This window comes from Giraffa tippelskirchi, chromosome 8, assembly GCF_054371585.1.
Source record: "Giraffa tippelskirchi isolate mGirTip1 chromosome 8, T2T-mGirTip1v1.2.pri, whole genome shotgun sequence".
NCBI lineage: Eukaryota > Metazoa > Chordata > Mammalia > Artiodactyla > Giraffidae > Giraffa > Giraffa tippelskirchi.
In genome coordinates, this window is record NC_137282.1 from 51,640,454 (window position 1) to 51,657,809 (window position 17,356).

The window sequence follows — 17,356 nt, forward strand, 5'->3', positions numbered from 1 at the left end:
TGGGCTACAGTCCGTGGGATCACAAAGAAGCGGACACGACTGAGCAGCTGAGCTATTACTCTTAACACACGCGTGCAAGAGTTCCTTAGCCAAGAGAAAAATGTTTCTTCTCTATATTGGTGACTGGCAACATTACTGCTTTCTGACTACTGTCATTACGTTCCTTTAGGTTCCCTCTTTAAACTCTTTCTCCTTTAACTCTCCCATAATTAGAGAAACATTTGATAAATTATAGAACAAACAAGCAAATCAATATGCTTTTATATCCTCTGGCAGGAGCAAAATTGGAGACCACACGCTCTACTTGTCATGATTTCACACAAACAGTATGGAAGTGCCAGCAGTCCGCAGACTCCCAGCTGCAATTTCCCTCTCTTTTATTTTGGAGATTTGGAGGCTCTTGGGCTTCTCCTCTGAGATGTGTCATTCCAGAAAGAACAAGATATCAAAAATGTCACAGGATTTGGTCTCCTGGACACCAAAAATGCCTTTGTGGATAAATTCTGTCTGTGAGTGCATGTATGTGTGTGTGCCATCACATAACTGCATAATGGCAGTTTCATATAAACATTCAAGAATTCAATTGTGACACAGTTAATATTCATAACTCTAACTGCCTCGCATTGCTAGTTGTAATTGTTAATAACTTTTACCCAAATCAGAACACCCCCCCCTCAAGGATTTTATATGGAAACTGGTCCTTTAAGAGGCACATCCAAATGAAATTCTTGTATTCAAAAAACTTGAGGACTGTGTGTTCGCTTTTCTCTTGGAGAATCACAATATATACATCAGCCTATTGCAGACTCATGATATATATGGTCATTTGTTTAGGTCAGAATTTCCCATACGTATATAACCACAGAACTCTTTTTCTTTAAATTTATTAATTGGCTCCAGAATGAAATTTGGAAAATACTGATTTGACCCCTTTGGGCTTTTTATTTCTGCTTTGCATCAGCCCTTATAGTAACCAGACTCTTATATTTAATAGAAATTGTTTAAGAAAGTAACAGCAATAATGGGTAATATTTACTAAATCGTACTTTGTCCCAGGTGCTAGCTCATTAATTTTTCCACCAATCCTATGAAATAGATGCTATTGTCATTCCCATTATATAGACAAGAAAAACTAAGGCACACAGAGGTATCTTGTCTAAGGTCATACAGTTGGTGGTTAGTGGAACTGAAATTTGAACCAAGGTGGTTCGATTCAGAAGTCTGAAATTAGTAACATTCTTGGTGGCCTCCCTTCTTTACCTTCTTTTACTGAATGTCTCGAGCTTGGCCCATGCACAGAAGCCTGCAAAAGGTAGGTTTTTATAGATGTTTGATGCTACGTGAATCATCTAGAGTTCTGTCTTTGATAAACAAGCCAACTTTCATCTCATCTGTATCATTCCTAATAATGTAGATGCCTAGAGTGGCTGAAACAATGACTCTCTCCTTTCACAACACTCTCCCAAGGCCAATTATACGAATTCTTAAGGAGGCAGAGCAGGAATTATATTGTAGTAAGAAACCAGCACGTGGTGGGCATCTTCAAATGATGTGTCAGCACAGCTTGAAAAACATGCTATAGTCATGGGTCACAAAACAAACACAGACATCACAAAAAACAGGCTGCCAGAGGATGACAAACATTTGAATATAAATTAAAAGAAGCTTTTCAGACACAGCATAACAAAAAGCCCAATTAACAAACCTAACCATATGCTACCACCAGAATGGTTGGACACAGTGTAAAACACACATGCACATTAGATGCAAAGAAATCTCAGATGAAACAGCTTCATCAGACAAACTGGAACCAGTGCCAAACTGAGATGCTACAGTGATAACAGAGCTTATCCAGGGAGTCACTCTAAATGTCCCCTGGTAAAATAATTATTAAAGGTATACACATTCTGAAACCCTGAACAAATAGTTCTAGAAATTAAAGCAAAACAATAAGTTTTTGGTTCTGTTTTATCTTTTTTCCCACATTGAATTATTACAGACCTTGATTTATTTAGCAACATTTGAAAGGGTATTATAAACTAGTAGTGAAGAGCATGAAGTTTAGAATCAGACAGGCTGGATTTAAATCCTGGCTGTGTAACATGCTAAATCTGTGATTTTTGCCGGATGGTCTGAGTATTAGTTACTACATTTGGAAGTGAGGATAGTAGTACCTACTTCTTCATGCTTTTGTTAGGATTAAAATTAATATGTGTAGAGGGGATAGTACAGTGTTTGGCACAAAGTAAACTTATACTCCATAAATAAGAACCATTTCATTTATTTAAAGCCGAGACCTGGGTTCGATCCCTGGTTTGGGAAGATCCCCTGGAGGAGGACATGGCAACCCACTCCATTATTCTTGCCTGGAGAATCCCCACGGACAGAGGAGCCTGGCAGGCTACAGTCCATGGAGTCACAAAGAGTCGGACATGTCTGAGTGACTAAGCACATACATATTTCAGGATATAAATTGAAATCTACATTTCAAGTTGTTATTGCTTGGTTTAACCAAACAGGACAACATTCCATCTTGAAAAATTTTGTCCGTGGCATTATATTATTGCAATAAGAATGACAGTGATAGATCATAAAGCATTGTTCATTTGCTTTTTCATTTGTTCCTTCTTTCAACCATTCATTTAACAGTTACTTTAGGCTCAGATGAACCTTCCTAGATGTTGAAGGTATAAAATGTCCTAGGTATAAAGCTTCTAGCAACACACACACCTTCTAACATACTGCTAGACTAGTGTGGGAGACAGTCAGAAAAGGATATAATTGTAATAAATATGGTAAGTACTAAAATAGATGCATGTCTTGAACATTATGAGAGGGCTATTGATTTTGTCTGGGGTTTGCTGAAGAGTCATTTGAACTCAGCTACTGAAGGATCAATAGTGATTTCAGGAGAAAATAGGGATTTGGAGATGTATTAATCTGTTTATTCCAATTATTGAAACTGTACTGGAAGAATAATAGACAATTGTTTTCAAGAATTATTCAAATAGCTTCTAATTAGTCCACACAGGAGGGAAGAATTACTTAATTTTTTAAACTTATTTTCCCTCTCCCCATAATTCCCTTATACCCTAGCCTTCACAAGAGCACAGATTTCAAATTGTAGTTAAATATTTAAGAAACCACACAGGAGGGAAGAATTACTTAATTTTTTAAACTTATTTTCCCTCTCCCCATAATTCCCTTATACCCTAGCCTTCACAAGAGCACAGATTTCAAATTGTAGTTAAATATTTAAGAAAGAATGTGTGCCGTTGAGGTTTTTCAGATTTGAGCATGAATTTGCATGATCCTATCTAGATGTGAGATTTAGGGATGCTGTTTAACTTTTTTGAACTTCAATTTTCTTTTGTAAAATTGAAAATTATATATACCTTACTAGGTATGGATATTACAGTTGGGTGAACCTCAAGAAAATCACTTTAAAATAAAATGATAAATTGTTCTTAGAGGGTTATGAAATTAATATATAACACTGAAGAACAGCATCCTATTAAAAAACAAAGCAGGAATTCTCAAGAGGAAGTTTTCCCACTGAGGACATATTTCAGAATGACATGTGGTAGTGGTGAGGCTTTTCCAAGCTTCCTATGCTTTCCATTCTTCAGTTTAAAAGCCTCTCCACCCTTTTAGAAATTATCATTATAATGAGCCACTACTTCTTATGAAGGTGGGTCATATTTCATGAGTGGTTGGGAAGAAGAAAAGAAGGGAACATTTCTGAGTTAAGGAAGAATATGTGCCTTGGTAAGGGAAGTGGTCAGTTATGATCTATCATAGAAAAAAGGGAATCATTAGATTAGCTGTGTCCACCCCAGACCTCTATAGGGAAAATGCTCACCAAAGCTATGTGAATATCCAGTCTCCTTTTATAGCCACATTTGCTGCAGTGAATTGATGTGTTCTTGTTAGTGTTTTATAAGTGAGCAAAATCAGGCTGGTCAGCTGTGGAACACTGACTCGATCCTATTTTAGATCTTTCAGGATGAAAGGCCAGAAATCTACAGTGTGGGTAATTCACCCAGGCAGGTACCACCCGTCAGTTTCTGCCTGGACAGTCATCCAGTCTTCCACTTCACCTGCAATTGCACATATCTACTTTGACATCTCCACTGGGATGAAAATAAACACCTTAAATACAACATGCCTGAAACCAGTCTCTTGGTTTTCCAATCCCATGTCAAACCTTTTACCCCATCTTCCCTATGATAGTAAATGGAAGCTCAATTCTTATAGTTGCTTGGGTGAAAGACCTGCAGACAATCGGGCCCCTTCTTTTTTTCTTACACTTCCTGGTGGTCACGTGTCCCCCAGGAAGTGTAAGAGAAAAAGGGAGGGCCTGATTTCTGCCCTTCTGCATTCATTGTTGTTGTTGTTCAGTTGCTCGGTCATGTCTGACTCTTTGCGACCCCATGGACTGTAGCACACCAGCCTTCTTTGTCCTTCACTATCTCCCAGAGTTTGCTCAAACTCACGTCCACTGAGTCAGTGATGCTATCTAACCATCTTCCACTGCCCCCTTCTCCTCCTGCCCTCAATTTTTCCCATCAAGGTTTTTTCCAGTAAGCTGGCTCTTTACATCAGGTGGCCACAGTATTGGAGTTTGAACATCAGTCCTTCTAATGAATGTTCAGGGTTGATTTCCCTTAGGATTGACTGGTTTGATCTTCTTGCTGTCCAAGGGACTCTCAAGAGTCTTCTCCAGCCACACCCTTGTGAAAACCTTTACCCTTGAGTGTGAGTGGGAACTAACACGCTATGGTCTCTCAGACTCATGACGCGCTTCTACGCTATAGAATCTGGCAGGCATAGTGCATAGGATATAGTTCTTGTGATTATGTTATACTGCCTAGTAAAAGTAGAGACAAGATCTATGAGAAGTTGACTTTGAGTTAATCAGAGGGGTGAGTATCCTGAGTGACCCTGATACGGTCAGGTGAGACTATTGTTAGAGGACCTAGACATTCCTTGAAGACAGAGGATTCCGATAGCAGGGACTCTTTATTTCTTTTGTTGGCTCTCGAGAAGCAAGATGCCATGAGTTCTACAGCTGCAAGGAAAGTAATCTGCTACATCTTGAGGAGGCTGTAAAGTGGATCATTCCTTTCTTGAGCTTTCAGGTGAGGATGCAGCCTAAGTAACACTTGATTTCAGCTTTGTGAGACCCTGAAGTCAGAACCTGGATGAGCCATGTCTGGACTCCTGATGCACAGAAACTGCGAGATGACAAACGGCTGTCGCTTTGTGCTGCTAATTGTGTGGTAACTTCTTGGGCAGCAAAAGAAAACTCATGCACACATCACATCCAGACCGTCAGCAAATCCTGACAGTTACCTCCTCAACATAGCCAGAATCTCATCACTTCTTTACTTGCTCACCCCTTCTTCTCTCATCAAAGCCACCAATGTTTATTCATTCAGTCATTCATTACTTTTTATTGACGTATAGGTGATTTACAATGTTGTGTTAGTTTCTACTGGACAGTGAAGTCAATCAGCTGTATGTATACAGACATCTCCTCCCTCTTGGACCTCCCTCCAACCCCCAGACCCCCATCCTAGCCATCTAGGTCATCACAGAGCACCGAGCTGAGCTCCCTGTGCTATACAGCAGGCTTCCACTAGCTGTTTTACATGTGGCAGTGCATATACGTCAATCCCAATCTCCCAATTTGCCCTACAACCTTCCACTATGTCCACTTATCTGTTCTCTACCACGGAGGAATGGATACAGAAGGTATAGTATATACCTTCTGTATATATATGCAACAGAATATTATTCAATCATAAAAGGAACAAAACTTAGTCATTTGCAGAGACATGGATGGACCTAGAGAACACTGTACAGAGTGAAGTAAGTCAGAAAGAGAAAACAAATATCTTACATTAGTGCAGATATGTGAAATCTAGAAAAGTGATATGGATGAACCTATTTGCGGAGCAGTTATAGAGACACCACCCATTTTTATTGCCTGGATAACTGTAACAGATTGCTAGTTGATCTTCTGTCTTTAATGCTTACATCTCAACTGTTTTTTCCCCTCCACATACTTTTAAAACACAAATCGTGTTATACTCTATCTGGTGCTCAGTCGCTCAGTCACGTCTGACTCTTTGCGGCCCCATGGACTGTAGCCCGCCAGGCTCCTCTGCTGATGGAATTTTCCAGGCAAAAGTACTGGAGTGGGTTGCCATTTCCTACTCCATATACCCTACCTACCCCTGTGCAAAGTCTGCAGGTTATTGCCATCCTGGTGGCCTTACCAAGGTCCCCACCACATCCTGCAAGGTTTTGAATGATCTTGCCCCAGCTACCATTCTGACTTCACCCCCTACCACTCTGCCCTTGTTTCTGTTTGCAATGCCACCTTGGGCCCCTGCTTCTTAACTACATCAAGGCCATTTGTATTGGACATAAATGTGATTTTTTATGACTCTGCATCAATAAGTAATCTCTTTGTATTGACTCTGAATTTCAAAGGAAAAAAATTTAAGAACACATACATAGAAAATAGAAAATGACTTTCTTGTAACTCAAACAGTAAAGAATCTGCTATTGTGATGCAGGAGACCAGGGTTCAATCCTTGGGTCAGGAAGATCTTCTGGAGAAGGGAATGGCAATCCACTCCAGTATTCTTGCCTGAAAAACCCCATGGACAGAGAGGCCTGTGGGCTACAGTTCTTGGGGTCACAAAGAGTCAGTCACGACTGAGCGACTAACACATATACACAGAAAATATGTTAACGAATTTTAGTTGAGTTTTTGTTTTTTTAAAGTTTCAAGAAACCAATACACAAACATGTTAAACAAGGTATTTGGACTTATTGTAATGATATTGTGAGAAGCAGATAAAACATGAACAGCCATAGTTCTAAACTTTAGGGGAAATGATTTTGAACTAATTACTTAAGATTGTTGTCTTATAGTTTCTTCATCTGTAAGATGGACATTATGACAATACCAAATGATTGAATTGTTGTGGGGAATAAATGACTGAATGCATATAGCATCCTCAGACCAGTGTCTGGTATAAGGTAAACAGTCAAACAAACAAACAAAAAAACCCCCACAACCCATTAGCTCCTTAAATTATTTTTATTAAATGTGTTGAGTTTTTACCTGAATTACATTTACCTCCAGATTGAATAATAATGTGCACCTTTCTAACATGATCTCCAAATCCCATAACACAGTAACGTCTTCACATATTAAAGCCGTCTTTTATTGTACTAAAGTTTGTAACTGTTTCCATCTGATTTTCACATGTGTGTTTCAGCTAATTCACAGGTATTGTAAAATCACCCCGGGAGCCCAGGGGTTAAAACACTATGCTTCTAATGAAAATGATAAATTATTATTAATTAGAGTAGGAATAGTATTAGGAAAACAGAATAACTGGAAATATGAGAATGAGGTGCTTGCTATAGTATTTAGCGTGCATATAAATGAGGGAGGTGAAGGTCTGGATGAGGGAGTCAAGGACCCAGAGGAAGTCAAGGACCAAGATATTATACACACGGGACTGATCTGAGCTGGCATTTTCCAGATAGTTTCTGGGGCCTGAAAAAGTGTAGCTTTTCCTGCTGACTCTGCCAAAGTCCACATGGGCGATAAGGCAGGTAGCTACCCATTTACATTGTGTCTGCCCTTCAGCACTGAAGCTCGTATGGAAACCCCAGAGCCCGAGGACTAAGGCAAAGTGCATGCTCACAGTCCTGATGCCCTGTGACCTGGTGCCCTGATTTTTGAGCAATCTGGGCAATGTGCTGCCAGAAATACCCTCTCTGCCCTGGCCTGTGCCCAGGCAGGATGGGCCTGGCTGGAGACAATGACGTGGGCACTAGGGTGTTTTATAATCTCCTTGGCAACAAACATCTATTTTATCCTGCTCTGTCCTCACTATGCTGACTCACATTCTCACTGTTGGGTCCTCTCCTGCCAGTTCCGCCACTGCAGTCTGACTGTTTCCTTGCCTTATGCTTCTCCTTATTGGTGCTTTCTCTTGCCTCATGTCTTCTATTTACCGCCTTTCCCATGTATGATCCCTTTATCTTCTACCCCAGCCACCACTGGATTCTTATTCTTCTGCTGTGTCTCATTCTTCATGTCCAAGATGTTTTTGTTTTTTCTCTTGGTTTAATTAATTACAGTCAGAACTTTAGAGCAAATCTTCTGCATTAGGCCAACTCATGGGTCTCTCATCAGCCTGTAGATTACCTGTCTTTGTACCAAGCTCTCTGCCCTTGTCAAAACCACCTTGGCCTGGATCCAAGTCATGGGATCCATGGACAAATGACCCTTCAGAAGGTCCTGGGTGAGTGACAGCGGTTGGGGTTCCCATAGGACAAGTGATGAGACTAGCAATTTCTACACTACACATATTTTAGAAAACACAAAAAATGCTAAGTATTGTACAAACTATCTTATAGATGCATTATTTAATGTGGTACTTAAACCAACCTGCGATGTTGATTTTATTAAAATGTTCATTTTTCTTTTGAGGGGGAACTGAGCCTTACAGAGGTTAAGGTCACATATCCAATGTGTGTAGATCTAGGATTTTAACCACTCCAGGAGACGGTGGGGGACAGAGCCGCCTGGTGTGCTGCTGCGCACGGGGTGGCATAGAGTCAGACTTAGCAACAAAACAACATCAACAACTACAAGGATTTTAACGCTAGAAACTGGCTTCTGTAATACACTATCTAATCTGAGCATGGCTTGTGGGAGCATGATTTTGATTGTTTTTTAAATCTGATGTCTTAAATGTCCAAGATGGTTATGTTATGCTGCACTGCAGCAGCTGAAAGCAGATGAAGGAAAAACACTTAAAAAGTCCTTCAGTGGGGCAAATGAAGCATTTGGGGCTGTCAATAAATTATTCTGGCATGCAATTCACAGCTCAGAAAGAGTACACCAAGAGAACCACAGCTCCCCTTGGGCACCTAAGTAAATATCTTTATTTCTTACTCTTAATTCTAATTTGAAAGTTTGAAAAAAAAATAATGTAACTTCTCAGAAGCCTCTTGCCTTGAGTAATTTCGAAAACGACTCAATTTCTTCTTCATGAAGAAATGACTATCATATTATGATTATATGTCTTACACCTGATTTGAAATTTTATTTGCAAGTCCCTCTTCATACAATAGCACATACAGAGGGTAGCATAGCATGACAAACGCGCTAGGAAGTGCTGGGCATGGGGAGGTTAATGACAAAAAAAGGAGACACCATGGTGTTATTTACCACATATGTTAATTTCATTTGTTTTCTTTCCCTTAAATTATTTTTTCCTTGTCTTTCTTCCATTAGCTCTCAGTCCTCCAGGCTGTTATTTCTTATACATGACTTGAATTATTCTACTGAAGAGGGAATGCTTTATCACTTTAAGAAGACTGAATGTTAGAAAAGACCTTCTTTTATTGCCATTTAGATGTACTTATCATTCAATAATTAGCCACCCCTCCAGACAAGGGCTTCAAAATGGGAGTTATGATTTGCCAGGGCATTTCACAGATCCAGCCATTAGTGTTCACCCCAGCTGAAAACTACAAGACTAAAAATAATCCAGTTAAGTAACAACAGTATATTTTGAACCAGAGCTGAACAGTTGGCAAAGTATCCCCCATTCATCATTAATTAATGTTCATTTAGCGCCCACAGAGAACGACTCTGGGTTATTGTTTCCTGAAGACAGAGATGGAACTGCCCCTGGACTGCAAGGTTGTACGGTCTTGTTGGTGGAAATAACCTGATAGGATGTGGAATAGTTTTATGAAGTAAATCACCCCTGGTAATGGGGACATAAAGGACTTCAGTGGATTTTATGACCTTGACAGAGGATTTCAAATATCAAGAGTCTAGAAACTCTGAGTTTTCTTGTTTTAGAAGAACTTAAGATTGCAGATATAGCTCTCTCCCATCTCTACTCAACATGCCAGCAGATCTACTGGATGTTTTTCTCTTCTTTTTTAAAAAACGTTTTTATTTACTTTTGATTATTTTTGGCCGTTGCTGCACAGGCTTTTCTCTAGTTGCAGCAAGCGGTGCTGCTCTCTAGTTGTGGTGTACAGGCTTCGCATTGCAGTGGCTTCTCTTGCTGCTCAGCGTGGGCTCCAGGAGCACAGGTTTCAGCAGTTGCCACTTGTGGGCTCTGGAGCACAGGCTTAATAATTGTGGTGCACGGGTTTTGTTGCTCCTCGGCATGTGGGATCTTCCCAGACCAGGATTCAAATCCATGTCTCCTGCACTGACAGGCAGATTCTTATCCACTGAACCACCAGGGAAGCCCTTCTCTTCTTTTAATATTGCCTCTGCATTTTAAATTTATGGGTATTTGCTCATATCCTGTAACTATGTTTTTCTTTCTCCACTGCCACACATATGTGTGGGCAATATTTGAGGTTGGCAAAATGATATTCAAGTATAGGGATCTCTCCTGAGGATTTTTGGACACCATTGTTTTGGAGGATATCAACTTGGTTCATATGCTTTGTGGAGTGCTTTGCCAGCTTGGAAATATTTTTCTCTGCCGTAATAAGTATAGACGATACACTCATACCTCTTTCGAGGACCTTTTGCTCATAAGTTATCTTGGAAAGTTGTGGTTTCAGTTGTATTCCCACACGAAATAAAAGAGCTTTCCAAGTTTTTTAAAAAAATTGTCCCACTGATGGAATACTCATTGAAATGTTTCCAAAAATCTTTTTACTTATTTATTTTAAATAGCGTTCTTTATTATATGCATTTATTTTGTGGATAAAGAGACCACCAAATTAAGAATTCCACTTTTAGACTTATCTAACATCTTTATTTTCTGGTTAAAAGCTTTAAAAATTGTAACATCTACAGCAGTTCATTGTCCACTCAATAATCATAACTGACCAGTGCAAGTTTGATACATTAAGCAGGGCACTTAAAGCCAGTGCTCTGGGACAACCCAGAGGGATGGGGTGGGGAGGGAGGTGGGAGGGGGGTTCAGGATGGGGGGACACATATACATGAGGCTGATTCATGTCAAAGTATGGCAAAAACCACCACAATATTGTAAAGTCATTACCCTCCAGTTAAAATAAAGAAATTAATTTAAAAAATAATAATTCTCCTCTCTCCCTTAATCAGCTCCTAATTTGGGGAAATAGCAATGTGTTCAACTAAAATTCAACATTTTCTGGCTCCTATTATAAAATGAGGATAGCCAATGATATGTAAGAATGTTGGGAGGTAGTTTTTGAGAATGTCTTTTAAAGAAGTTTATTCAGCTAGTCCCTGAAGGGAATGCAGGCACTGACTTGCCTTCCAGCGACCATATTGTGACCATGAGGTAAACTTGAAGATGGAAGTCACAGGCTAATAAAGCAGAACAAAAGTAAAAATGGAGCTTACATTATGATGACTTTAACAGTCTTGGAGTGTTCATCCCTGATCTTCAAAGATAAGCAGTTAATATGATAAAATGAATCCCTTATTTTGCCAAGGCACTCTATTCTTTGATCAATTCTCTAATTTGACTGAAACACAGTGTCAGAGCCAAGTGGGCGCTTACAGTGATTTGCAAAGGCCCTAGTGGTTCTGATTCTGTCTTCCACCCCTACTCCTAACATTTGCTTGACTGTATCCTACCAATCTCTCCGGCGTATACTCTATTACAACCTTATGGCCTGTTTGTTGTATATATCAGGTACACGCCAGCCTCTAGGTTTTTGTACATACTGCTCACCCTACCTGGAGTACTATTGTCCTGCATGTTTGTCCTTCAAGTTCTTTCACATCCTGCAGGCTGTTACTCAGAAATCTCCTTTCTAGTGATTCTTCTTAGCTACCACTTCTGTCACTTCAACATCTTGTCCCCTGATATTTTATATCTCCTTTCCCGTATTTAGTTTTCTTTCTTGTATGATCTAACATATGGTATATTTTGCTTTTATGTTTATTTTATTGCCTGTTTTCCTTTTGACCCATCAGAATGTAAGGTCCAGGTTCAGTTAAATTCAGTCACTCAGTCGTGTCCGACTCTTTGTGACCCCACAGAATACAGTACGCCAGGCTTCCCTGTCCATCACCGAATTCTAGAGCTTGCTCAAACTCATGTTCATTGAGTAAGAAGGTAAGATGGAGGAGGATCATAGGTGGGTTGTGAAAATAGGACATGTCCTGAAATCCTAGAGTGTTTCCTAACAGTGGACTCCGTCTTCACTCTCAGCTGAAAATAGCTTTGACTTTTGTTTCACTTTCACCTATGTTGTATATGACATTTATGTTCAAGGAGTCAGCATTCTTTAACCATGTGCCATTTGGCCTGATGTAGAAATATGACCTAGTAGAAAATCTCTTGTTTAGTTGCTACGTCATGTCTGACTCTTTTGTGACCCCATGAACTGTAGCCCTCCAGGCTCCTCTGTCAATGGATTTTCCAGGCAAAAATACTGGAGTGGGTTGCCATACCCTTATCTAGGGGATCTTCCTGACCCAAGGATAAACCTGTGTCTCCTGCATTGGCAGGTGTATTCTTTACCACTGAGCCACCACCAGAAAACCTCTAGGGCAAAGTTTATGTGCACGTTTTCAGGTACTCATGCTGGAGAGATGTATAGCTCATAAATATCATGGAGAAGGAAATGGCAACCTGCTCTAGTATTCTTGTCTAAAGAATCCTGAAGACAGAGGAGCCTGGTGGGCTGCCGTCCATGGGGTCGCACAGAGTTGGACACGACTGAAGTGACTTAGCATGCATGCATGCATTGGAGAAGGAAATGACAACCCACTCCAGTATTCTTGCCTGGAGACTCCCAGGGATGGAGGAACCTGGTGGGCTGCCATCTATGGGGTTGCACAGAGTCGAACACAACTGAAGCAACTTAGCAGCAGCAGCAGTATAAATGTCAACTCGTGTGCTGTGGGAGGGGAATTGTTGACCATTTTTTCTTGATTCTAAGTGTGAGTTTTTCACGTTGGTTCTCATTATTCCAGCTTTCTTTTTGTTCATATGCTTCACACAGTAGTAAAATTGGGAACTGTATATTTGGGTTCTGAAGTCTGTCATCTGAGATTAAATCCTGGTTCCAGCACCATGTAGCTGTGTGACCCTGAAGAGCAAGGCACCAGACCTCCACCCAAGTCAATGCTCTCATCTGTGAGAAACGGTTGATGCCAGTGTATGCCACACAGGGTTGCTATGAGGATTCGTGAGATGTATGTGAAGTACCTAAAGTGGAATCTAGCACTGAAACATTTCTATTTAGCCATGATGATGGTTAAGCTTCCCTGATGACTCAGTGGTGAAGAATCCACCTGCCAATGTAGGAGACACAGGCTCAGTCCTTAGGTCAAGAAGATCCCCTGGAGAAGGAAATGACAATCCACTCCAATATTCTTGCCTGGGAAATCCCATGGACAGAGGAGCCTGGTGGGCTACAGTCCATGGGGTCACAAAAGTCCATGGGGTCACTACTAAGCGACAATAGCAATGATGATGGTGGTGGTGTTGATGATGATGGTTAATTCAATAACTCCAAGGAGTTACTGAGAAGAAAATATAATATATCTCTATATGACACAAAGGAAAAGAACTAAAAGGATTCTGAATTTCATGACTAACTGTTTCATGGATATCAAAGTATTAACAAGTTTGAAAATAATGATAGTGAAAAATATCATGCTTTACATTGCTACAGAACAATTTCTACCAGTGATTTTGTTTTGTGATTTTCATAATATCCTTGTATATTTAACCATGTAACATACATTTCTATTTCTGTGAATGTTATCTATGGTATTTTATATGGGTGTGGTTCATCTCTGCTGCATTTACAAGTAAATGACGAAAGACAATGGGAAATACCTTTAAAAATATTGATGTTAAAAGGGATAGTAATAAATGAGCTTGCTATATTTCTTTATAATAAGATAATCCTAAATTCAAGATGGAACAATTACTTTTGGTCACTGCAGCATTTCAAATGAATTAGAAAAAAAATTCAGAATTCCTCAGGAAATGATAGATAATACACTAAATGTGACTTGTATCAAACTGAAAATATAAAGGGAGTTTAAATAAAAATCTTATAGCCTCAGCCAATATGACCTCACTCACAAAAATAAGTTATAATTTTCAGGGCGATTTAATCAGATGACAAAGTTTAAGCTGTCTCATATTATCAAGACTTTACTTGTGGTGAGCCATAATGTCAGCAGCAGTGTTTTATGGTACTATGAAACATGCAAATTCCCACCCCCCTCCAATTTATTTGATATCTCAAATCAGGTAACTTTGAGTGAAAGTTTGAGGTTAACGTCACCTGTAACTGACTTGGATGTTTCCTTTCGTCCTAGGATCACTCACTCCAATAAAAATGTTAACTTACTTTTGCATCACTCTTTAAAATGTGTTAAGTGCTTCATGAGATGAGCCTGGCTTGGTCTTGAAAGGTTGTTGCTGAACCACGAAAGACACAGGGATTCTTGGCCTCCGGAGGAGAAGAATTCAATCCGGGGCCAGAGAAGAGGCTTGATCACTCAGAGCTTTTGTGCAATAAAGTTTTATTAAAGTATAAAAGAGATAGAGAAAGCGTCTGACATAGACATCAGAAGGGGACAGAAAGACTACCCCCCACCCCCTCATGCCCCGCTAGTCTTTAGCTGGATATTATAAAGCTACTAGCAGTTTGCTAATTAAAGAAAGAAAAGGTCTCAGAACTCTGAGAATGGCACCAGGCCCCTCACCCACAAGATGCGTTTTGAGATAACCTCGGCACCAGGTGAGTCTTCCCAGGCCATAAAATGATTGACATGAATCTTGAAGAAAGGCAGATTTCCATACAAATATATAGTTTCATTAACATAGATTAGGAGAACAATGTGTGAGTATAACATACTGGTTTGTCAAGTGGGTTCTGAGCCTTTAGGCGGAACTGACTTGAAGACAGAGTCTGGGGTAAATACATAGCACATTCACATGGCTTAAGACAAGCAATGCCATAAGAAAAATGCACTGGTTAGCTCAAGGTCTGAGAAAAGTTAAGTTCAGGTGGAACCAGGTGTCATTATAGCAGCACAGAATTTTAAGAGAAACCTCTTTTAAAATTTGTATACAGAAGGGGAAAAAATGTAACACGTTTGTTTCCTCCTGCTGCTTGAAAGATAAAAAAAGGTCTGACACTTGCAGCTTATTTCCTCCATTTGGAGACCCCTGGCCTTCCTGCATGTTACCCTCTCAGTCTGCAGGAACATCCTAGAAGGTAGGCTTGACAAGCTTGTACAGGGCAGTGCAAGTTGGTGGCCAGTGACTCATATGCTAATTCCAAAGTCTTCGGGCTTGAATCTTCACTTTGTCCTCTCTCTTTCGCTATGTGCCCACGAACAGGTAGCCCAACCTCATTTTCCTCACCTGTGACAGGAAGGTGGCCACTTTGATCAATGTGAGTTGCTTGGAGCGCCCCCGGCCGTAGCAGGCATGACGCCAGCCCCTGCTGCCCTTGTTTTACACATGAGGAAAGCTACACTCTGAAAGGTTATGGGCCTTTTCAAAGAATTTCTTTTCCTTTACTTTTGGGAAAGTGAATACTTCTTTGTGAAACAAAGAGAAAGAAGCTGATGAGTGGAGCAAAAAACAATGAAAAATGAAATAACTGTGAAGCTTGTCGTTTTCAAGAATAATTTGTTTAAGAAAAGCCTTCTGCCTTGTTTACTCCTGGAATAATTTGACTTCTTAAAGTCTTTGGGGGCATATAATCACCAGAGAGCTGGTATTTAAGTATTCTAGCAAAAAAGGAAGCAGATTTTCATTTTCTATCTATGATATCAAGAGATTTTCCTTAACAATGGATTGTATCTGTGATGACATTGGCATTTAATACATTTAGATCCATTTCTAATTGTTTATTCTTCATTTGCTAGCTACTAGCTGATGTTGATCATATAAATGACTCACATATATTTATTTCTTCATTTCAATTCAGTTATATACAGAATGTTATAGACTAAACATTTGTCTTCCTTCAAAATCCATATGTTGAAATCCTAACTTCCAATGTGATAGCATCAATACTAGAAGGTTGGGCTCTGCCCTCATGAGTGGAATTAGAATCCTTAAAATGAGACCTTAAGGCATTCCCTTCTGCCATTGAGAACATAGAGGCTTATGAATCTTTGAACCAGGAACTGGGCTCTCATCAGACACCAAACTGCCAATGCCTTGATCTTGGACTTCCAGACTCCAGAATTGTGAGGAGTAAGTATTTGCTCTATTTTAATAGTTGTATTTGTTTATTTAATTTTTTGGCTGTGCTGGGTCTTCATTGCTGCACCCAGGCTTTCTCTAGCTGCGGCAAGCAGGGGCTACTCTAGTTGCAGTGAGTGGGCCTCTCATTATGGTGGCTTCTTTGGTTGTGGAGCACAGACTCTAGACACACAGGCTTCAGTAGTCGCAGGTCATGGGCTCAGTAGTTGTGGTGCCTGGGCTTCATTGCTCTGTGGCTAGTGGAATCTTCCCAGACCAGGGATTGAACTCAAATTCCCTGCAGGCAGATCCCTAACCACTGGGCAACTAGGGAAAGTCCAGTATTTAAGCCACCTAGTCTATGGTGGTTTGTTATAGCAGCCCAAAGTGGCTATGGCATAGAATGATGAGGTTTCTCCCATTTTTTCCCTCAGGTTACTTTGAAATGAAATACAAGATATTAGAAAATTTGAACCGCTAGTCACCTTTTCTGTAAGCCTTCTAACTAACAAGTTAGAGACTCTATGGACTGTAGCTCACCAGGTTCCTCTGTCCACAGGATTCTCCAGGAATACTGGAGTGGATTGCCATGCCCTCCTCCAGGCAACTTCTCAACCCAGGGATCAAACCTGCATCTCTATGTCTCACGAATTGGCTTCCCAGGCAGCACTAGTGGTAAGGAAACTGCCTGCCAACACAGGAGATGAAAGAGACACAGGTTCAATCTCTGGGTTGGGAAGACCCCCTGGAGGAGGACATGGCAACCCACTCCAGTATTCTTGCCTGGAGAATCCCATGGACAGAGGAGCCTGGCTGGCTACAGTCCATGAGGTCACAGAGTCAGACACGACTGAAGTGACTTAACACACACACACTTAGAAGAACACATTTTATCCAGGCCATCTCATATGATGGTATAAAGAAAACAACTGTTAATCAAGATAGGTCTAGCCTATGATCAATCTACAGTAAGTTCCCTCCATATAAATGAGTTCCATTCTGAGAGTGCATTCGTAAGTCCAACTTGTTTCTAAGTCCAACAAAGTTAGCCTTGGTACCCAACTCACACAATTGGCTGTATAGCACTGTACTGTAATAGGTTTATAATGCTTTTCACA